The following is an 8,058-nucleotide window of genomic DNA, read 5'->3' as shown; positions in this document are numbered from 1 at the left end:
TGACACAGGAGGGGGACAGACACTGGGGACATGACACAGGAGGGGGACAGAGGCTGGGGACAGGCAGCCACTGTTTAATCAATAACAATTGATTAAACAGTGGCTGTATGTGATGGCACAGTGGCTACGTGTGATGGCACAGTGGTTACGTTTGATGGGCACAGTGGCGACAATTGATGGCACAGTGGCTGCGTGTGATGGGCACAGTGGCAACAATTGATGGCACAGTGACTGCGTGTTGTTGGCACAGTGGCTGCATGTGATGGCACAGTGGCTGCGTTTGATGGGCACAGTGGCTGCGTGTGATTGGCACAGTGGCTGCGTTTGATGGGCAGAGTGGCTGCGTGTTATTGGCACAGTGGCTGCGTGTGATTGGCACAGTGGCTGCATTTGATGGGCACAGTGGCTGCGTGTGATTGGCACAGTGGCTGCGTTTGGGAACAGTGGCGACAATTGATTGCACAGTGGCTGCGTGTGATTGGCACAGTGGCTGCGTTTGATGGGCACAGTGGCTGCGTGTGATTGGCACAGTGGCTGCGTGTGATTGGCACAGTGGCTGCATGTGATTGGCACAGTGGCTGCGTTTGGGAACAGTGGCTGCGTGTGATTGGCACAGTGGTTGCGTGTGATTGGCACAGTGGCTGCGTGTGATTGGCACAGTGGCTGCGTTTGATGGGCACAGTGGCGACAATTTATGGTGGCACAGTGGCTGTGTGTGTTGGCACAAGTGGCTGCATGTGTTAGCACAGTGGCTGCGTGTGATGGGCACAGTGGCTGCGTGTGATGGGCACAGTGACCCCTCCCGCCCCTGCCTTGTACCGGCCCTGCCTACTGTTATCACCGCGGCGGGGAGCGTTCGTTTGAACAGCTGTTTTCCCCGCTGCGTATAGACACTCCCCCTTGGACGGATCTGTCCAATCGCGAGCAAGGGGGAGTGTCTATGTGACTCCCCCTTGCTCGCGATTGGACAGATCCGTCCAAGGGGGAGTGTCTATGCGCGGCGGGGAAAACAGCTGTTCAAACGAACGCTGTCTGTAATGTTCCCCGCCGCGATGATTAACGTGGCAGCGGCGGCCGGATTAAAAGGTCCGCCGGGCCGTAGTTTGCCCAGGTCTGGCCTAAAGAGTCAGAGAGGCCTAAGAAGTCAACACTCAGCAAGCCCTATGGGGACAGTGCTACACGATCTCATAATATTCCCTCTCCCACATGCCATTTTTTCTGACTTCTCTGTCAAGATCAATAGCACAACCATCAACCCATCCTCACATGCCAGGGTGCTAGGTGTAGTCCTGGACTCTGAACTCTCCTTTCAGCCCCACATCCAATCACTTTCCAAAGCTTGCTGCCTTAACCTCAGAAACCTCTCCAAAATAAGCCCCTTCCTAACCAATATGAAGAAAATGTTATCAGCACACCAGGGATTCCTCGAAAGGGTCCAAAGCTTTATTCCGTGGTCACATGATAAATATACAGCAAAGTTTTGGAGCCACGCAAGGCCCCTTCGTCAGGCAAGTGTTCACTTTGATCATCTACAGTTCCCAGCCTATGGTCATTACAGCACCCAGCATCACTGAACAGCCGGTTTCTTGAATGTGTACATAGGGAACATTCCTAACTAATGACACCACAAAGCTACCAATTCAATCCCTGGGGGGCGAGCAGGATAGTCAGGACGCCCACTAACACACAGCTCCTTTCTCTATCTGCAAAGTAGAGAGCGTCCTGACTAGGGGTGCAACGGATCACAATTGATCCGTGATCTGAACGGGTCACCCCCTTCGGGTCGGAACACACTGTGATCCGCGGATTGCTACGGCTCCGGAGCTAGGCCGAAGCAGCGGCCTTTCTTAATGTTATGGCTGCGGCTCCCGAGCTAGGCCGAAGCCGCGGCCTTTCCTAACGTTATGGCTTCGGCCTACCTCCAGAGCCGGGACCATAACGCTAGGAAAGGCTGCGGCTTTGGCCTAGCTCCGGAGCCGCAGGAATAACATTAGGAAAGGCCGCGGCTTCGGCCTAGCTCCGGAGCCGTGGCCATCTTGGTACACCCGGCGGCGGCCCTCCTCTGTTTACACCCACAGAGGAGGAGCCCGCACTCGTGGGATACACCGCTCGAGGAGTGTCTGTACTTCATGAGGGGGGGGGGTGTCTTGCCCGAGGGAGGGTCTGTCGGTACTACCTGGAAGGGTGGGTCTCTGTACTGAGGAGGGGGGGTCTCTGTACAGAGAGGAGGGGGGGTCACTGTACTGAGAGGAGGGGGGGTCACTGTACTCAGAGGAGGGGGGGTCACTGTACTGAGAGGAGGGGGGGTCTCTGTACTGAGAGGAGGGGGCTCTCTGTACTGAGAGGAGGGGGGGGTCTCTACTGAGAGGAGGAGGGGTCTCTGTACTGAGAGGAGGGGGGGTGTCTGCACCGAGGGGGTAGGTACTATAGTTGGTGGGGGGTAAACAGTGGGGGGGGATGTGGATATTCCAGTGGGGGGGAGATGTGAATATTCCAGTGGGGGGGGAGATGTGTATATTCCAGTGGGGGGGGGAGATGTGTATATTCCAGTGGGGGGGGGGGTGTGGATATTACAGTGGGGGGGATGTGTATATTACAGTGGGGGGGGGGGGATGTGGATATTACAGTGGGGGAGATTTTTTTTTGCCGATCCCAAAAATTATCCGATCCGTGACTCCTGATCCGAGGAACGATCCGAACCGTGAGTTTTTTGATCCGTTGCACCCCTAGTCCTGACCCTCCTGCTCGCCCCCTCAAGAGGCTTTCTAAAATCCAGGGAGAAAGCCTTGCATTACTGTGTGTAGTTACAGACAGAAGAACAGGAAGTGAGGATTTCTCGGAAGAAATAAGGACATTTAAACGCAAAATGGAAGGATGAGGTAAGTAAAGGAGGACTGCACTAAGGTAAAGGAAGCTATTTAGGGAAACATTTTTTACCTTTACAACCCCTTTAATTCTTCTTTAAGACTGTCAGCAGATCAGCCTCTACAAATTGGGCACAGTGCCTAAAGATGGAGAGCAAATGAGCATGTGCAGAGCAGGGTGATACATTGTATTACTAGATTTTAATTATTTTTATAATGTTTTACATAGCTATACCCGAAAAATGGGTCAACCTGAAGTGATCTAGCGGGACTTAATTTTCTGACTAAAGTTCCACTTTAACCACGCTATAGCTGTACGATGGCTACAGTGCAGTCATCTAGTTTTGGGACGCTGTCATATGGCGGTGTCCCGTGAATGTGCTCACCCGCTGCTGGGCGTGGGCGGTGCGCTCTGTTATTACAGTGCCCTCCAGACACAGCTGATCACAGATTGAGGTAAAGAGCCAATCAGCAGCTCTTTATCATGTAATCAGCTGTGTCCAATCATATCTGATCACGGAAGTAAACAGATGCCGGTCATCGGCACTCCTATCTGCATGAGGATCGGAGAAGAGAGCTGATAACCGGCATCTCTCAAAGGGACATGTACACTGATCATCAGTGAAGTGCTACCAATCTGTTCCTAAAAGTGCCTCTTCATCAGTGCACCCTATCAGTGCCCATCAATGACGCCTCATCAGTGCCACCTATCAGTGTCCATCATAAATAGAAGAAGAATTATGGACAGCCGCACTCCAATAAGATGTAGAAATAAAAAGTTGTGCCTTTTATTCTAGTAAAAAAACACTACAAAAGCAAAAAAACAGCAAACAGTGGGGTAATAGAGCTGACGCGTTTCACATTGATAAACAATGCTTAGTCATAGCTATGACTAAGCATTGTTTATCAATGTGAAACGCGTTTGCTGTTTTTTTGCTTTTGTAGTGTTTTTTTTACTAGAATAAAAGGCACAACTTTTTATTTTTACATCTTATTGGAGTGCGGCTGTCCATAATTCTTCTTCTTCTATTTATGCTCTGTGCATTGCCTGCACCCATCGGGTTTTGAGCCATACATCCACCACTGAAGTACACGCATCTGGAGCGGCGGTCTCCTTTCTCTATTATCAGTGTCCATCAGTACAGCCTCATTAGCGCAAATCAGCGAAAGAGAAAAATTATCTGTTTGCAACATTTTATGACGAACTATGAAAACTTTATATTTTTTCACAATTTTTGGTCTTTTTTTTGTTTACTTAGCAAAAAAAAAAAAAAAACCCAGTGGTGATTAAATCCCACAAAAAGAAATCTCTACTTATGTGAAAAAAATGATAACAAATTCATATAGGTACACAGTGTTGCATGACCGCGTGATTGTCATTTAACCACGTCCCGACGGCCGTACGACTATATACGGCCGCAGGGTGGCTCTACTTCTCTGGGACGCCGTCTTTTTACGGCCGCCCCTTTCCTCGTTCCCCGAGCGCGCAGCGGGGAACTTCTGTGCTGGCCGTGTCCCTTGGACACAGCCAATCACAGATCGCCATGAACGGCCAATCGGAGTGGCCGTTTGGTAGGCGATCTGTGCGGCCAATGAGAGATGATCTCATATGTAAACATATGAGATCATTTCTCATTGCCGGCTCTCACAGACAGCGGTGCTGTCAGGGAGAGAGGAGACCGATCTGTGTCTCTTGTACATAGAAACACAGATCGGTCACCTCCCCCAGTCACCCCCCTCCCCCCACAGTTAGTAACACTATGCAGGGTACACATTCAACCCCTTCCTCACACCCTAGTGTTAACCCCTTCAACGCCAGTCACATTTTTACAGTAATTAGTGCATATTTATAGCACTGATCGCAGTATAAATGTGAATGGTGCCAAAAGTGTCCGATGTGTCCGCCATAATGTCGCAGTCCCAATAAAAATCGCAGATCGCCGCCATTACTAGTAAAAAATAAAAATAATAAAAAATAATTCTGTCCCCTATTTTGTAGGCGCTATAACTTTTGCGCAAACCAGTCGCTTATTGCGATTTTTATTTTTTTCCAAAAATATGTAGAAGAATACGTATTGGCCTAGACTGAAATTTTGGGCTATTTATTATAGCAACAAGTAAAAAATATTGTATTTTTTTTTCAAAATTTCCGTTCTTTTTTGTTTATAGTGCAAAAAAATAAAAACCGCAGAGGTGATCAAATACCACCAAAAGAAAGCTCTACTTGTGGGGAAAAAAGGACGTCAATTTTGTTTGGGAGCCACGTCGCACGACCGCGCAATTGTCAGTTAAAGCGACGCAGTCTTATAAGCTGAAATTTCACCTGGGCAGGAGGGGGATATATGTGCCCAGTAAGCAAGTGGTTAAAGTATGAGAATGCTGAAAGCTGAAAATTGGCGTGGGCAAGAAGGGGGTAAAATAGGATTTTTTGTACTCACCGTAAAATCCTTTTCTCTGAAGTCCATGGACGGACACAGCTCCTTAAATCTTGACAAGTGGGTTATGTTCCCTGTTTACAGGAGAGGACTAGGCAGAAACATGTTAAATAGTTAAATACATGTTACATTAACAGAGTTGAACAGCCCCGCCCAGGGGGCGGTCCCTCCAGACATAACCCTCCTCACTGCAGCTTGCAGCCTCAGTTCGTAACAAGCAGTACAAACCTAAAAAGGAGGGGTGGGAGCTGTGTCCGTCCATGGACTTCAGAGAAAAGGATTTTACGGTGAGTACAAAAAATCCTATTTTCTCTTATCGTCCATGGACGGACACAGCTCCTTAAATCTTGACAAGTGGGACGTCCCCAAGCAGTGTCAAAAAACGAGGGGTGGGAAATATATCAGTAAAAACAATTTTAACTTCACCCCAAAACAAGCAGAGCTCCTCAACGGAGGAGGTGCAACTTTAAACAGTCGCCGGCAAAAACTAGCGGCTGAAAAAAACATCATAAGATGCACTCACAGCAACCATTCTGGAAAAAGCGTGAACGGACGAGCAAATCGCCGCCTCGCACACCTGTGAGACCGACGCATGATGTCGGGAAAAAAAAAAAAAAAAAAAAAAAAAAACCCAGGAAGCACCAATTTCCCTGGTCGAAAGTGCCGTGACCGGAAAGGGGGGCCTGCCCTTAGGAGCATAGGCCTGTATGACGGCCTGCCCGATCCACCGAGAAATGGTGGTCGACGAGACCGCCAGGCCCTTTTGTGGACCAGACACCGACACAAAAGAGAGTCAGAAGCTCCGAAATGGAGCCGTAGTAGGCTGGTATACCCGCAAAGCGCGTACCACGCCTAAAGTATGAAAGGCCGAAACCTCCTTCGGAAGAAGGGAAGGTCGCGGGCGCACCATCACCTAATCCTTATGGGGGATCAAGCATGGCGGCTTGCAAGACAAGACCGCCAACTCAGAAACCCCTCTAACAGAGGTAAAGGCCACTAAAGGGGCCACCTTCTGAGATAGTGTCAAGAGAAAATCTCTCTGATGTTTCCAAAAGGAAGGTTCCTGAAGAACCGAGAGCACCAGAGTCAAAACTCATGGGGGAAGAGATGGGCCAAGAGGGGAAAGTATATGACAAACCCCTTGCACACAAAAAAAGGGGACCCACCAGGGAACGGGCCGCAAAAAGGCCACTAAAAGAACACAGCCAAGGCTGAAATCTGCCCTCAAACGGTGCTTTAAGCAATTTTTAGATCCAATCCAAGCTTTAAAAACAGCAGGACCCTGGACATTGAAAGTACGCCCGTGGACGTCACTCCATCCCTTCGCACCAAGAGAGGTGCGACGGTAGATCCTCCGGAAGAAGACTACGGTGCCCTGTTGAGATGACCGAGTCAGACAGACCCTGGTCACCTAAAGTCTGGCTTCCAATAACCATGTTAAGCAAGTCAGTGACTGTACAACAGGAGGAAGTATGGGACCTTGAGACAGGAACCTCCTGCCCTGGCAATCGCCAGGGTGCCTCCGCTACCAGGCGCCCGATATCAGCGTACCAAGGACGCCGAGATTAATCTGGAGCGATTAGAATCATCGGGATCTCCTCAGCATCCACTCTGTGGAGCGGCCGAGGAAGCAACTACCATGGAGGAATGGCAAAAAATCACCGATACAGACAACACAGGGCCACCAGCGCGACTGACGCGTCTGTACAAGATCACTAGACCTGGCCACTAACTGACACCCTTGCGGCGGAGACAAGCTGCCAGGAGATCCATGCCATGTGAGGCTCACCTCCTGCAAGGGAGCCGAAACACCCCAAGCACAAAGACCAGTCGCCCTGGTCCAGCATCTGGCGACTCCAGTAGTCTGCCTGCTGGCATACCTGATGGTAGACTGAAGCCACGGCCGTGGCGTTGTCCGGCTGAAACCAGATTGGTCGACCACAAGGAGAAGCATAGCCTGATCGCCTAAAATAGTAGGACAATGAACAGTAGACAGCACCTGGTATTCCCAGGCGGTCTTCCACCAGGCACTAGCCAGGCCCGACCCTGGGTAGCTACCGAGACCAGACACATTCAAGGAGGTGTGGTCATAGGTCCACGCAAGTCCAGCGACTCAGGGCCGACTGGACCCCCCAGTTTTGTGAACCTCCAGGTTCACAACCCGTGAGCTGGCATTCGTCGTAAACACCGACCACTGGAAGGAAGGAACAACTTCCCGGACCGAAGAGTCGGGAATCTCTGTCACCAACTCAGAGAGACTCTGACTAGGTGGCGCACAGGAATCTAATGATTTCAGAGACAAGAGATTTTTACCACCTGGACAGTAGTTCCACTGGAAAACCAGGGTGTGGAACTGGGCATACAGTACCACCTTGAAGGAGGCTACCCACAGACCCTGAACCAGCAGGCGCCCGGAGAGAAGACCGATTGCGTGATGCCAATACCTTCTCCGCAGACTGAAGAGTCTGCAATTTCTCCAGGGGAAGAAGGACCTTTGCCACTGAGGAGTCTGGATCAACACTAGATACTCCAACGCTGAGTCGGAACCTAGCATGCCCATAATTTGAACCCTGGGTCGCACACATGTAGGGCAGGCTTGCTGCCACTGAGCTACACTTTCTGGCCTAAACGTTTAACATCCACCCGAATCTTCGGAGGGTCTGAATGGGAATAACCCATCCACTAGGTCGGAGACAGAAGCTGCTCTCAGAAGAAAGTCGTCAAAGTAGCCAATGAGGCAAAGCCTCGCTGTCCCAACA

Source organism: Rana temporaria, chromosome 5 (genome assembly GCF_905171775.1).
Source record: "Rana temporaria chromosome 5, aRanTem1.1, whole genome shotgun sequence".
Lineage (NCBI taxonomy): Eukaryota > Metazoa > Chordata > Amphibia > Anura > Ranidae > Rana > Rana temporaria.
This window is presented reverse-complemented; position numbering follows the sequence as displayed.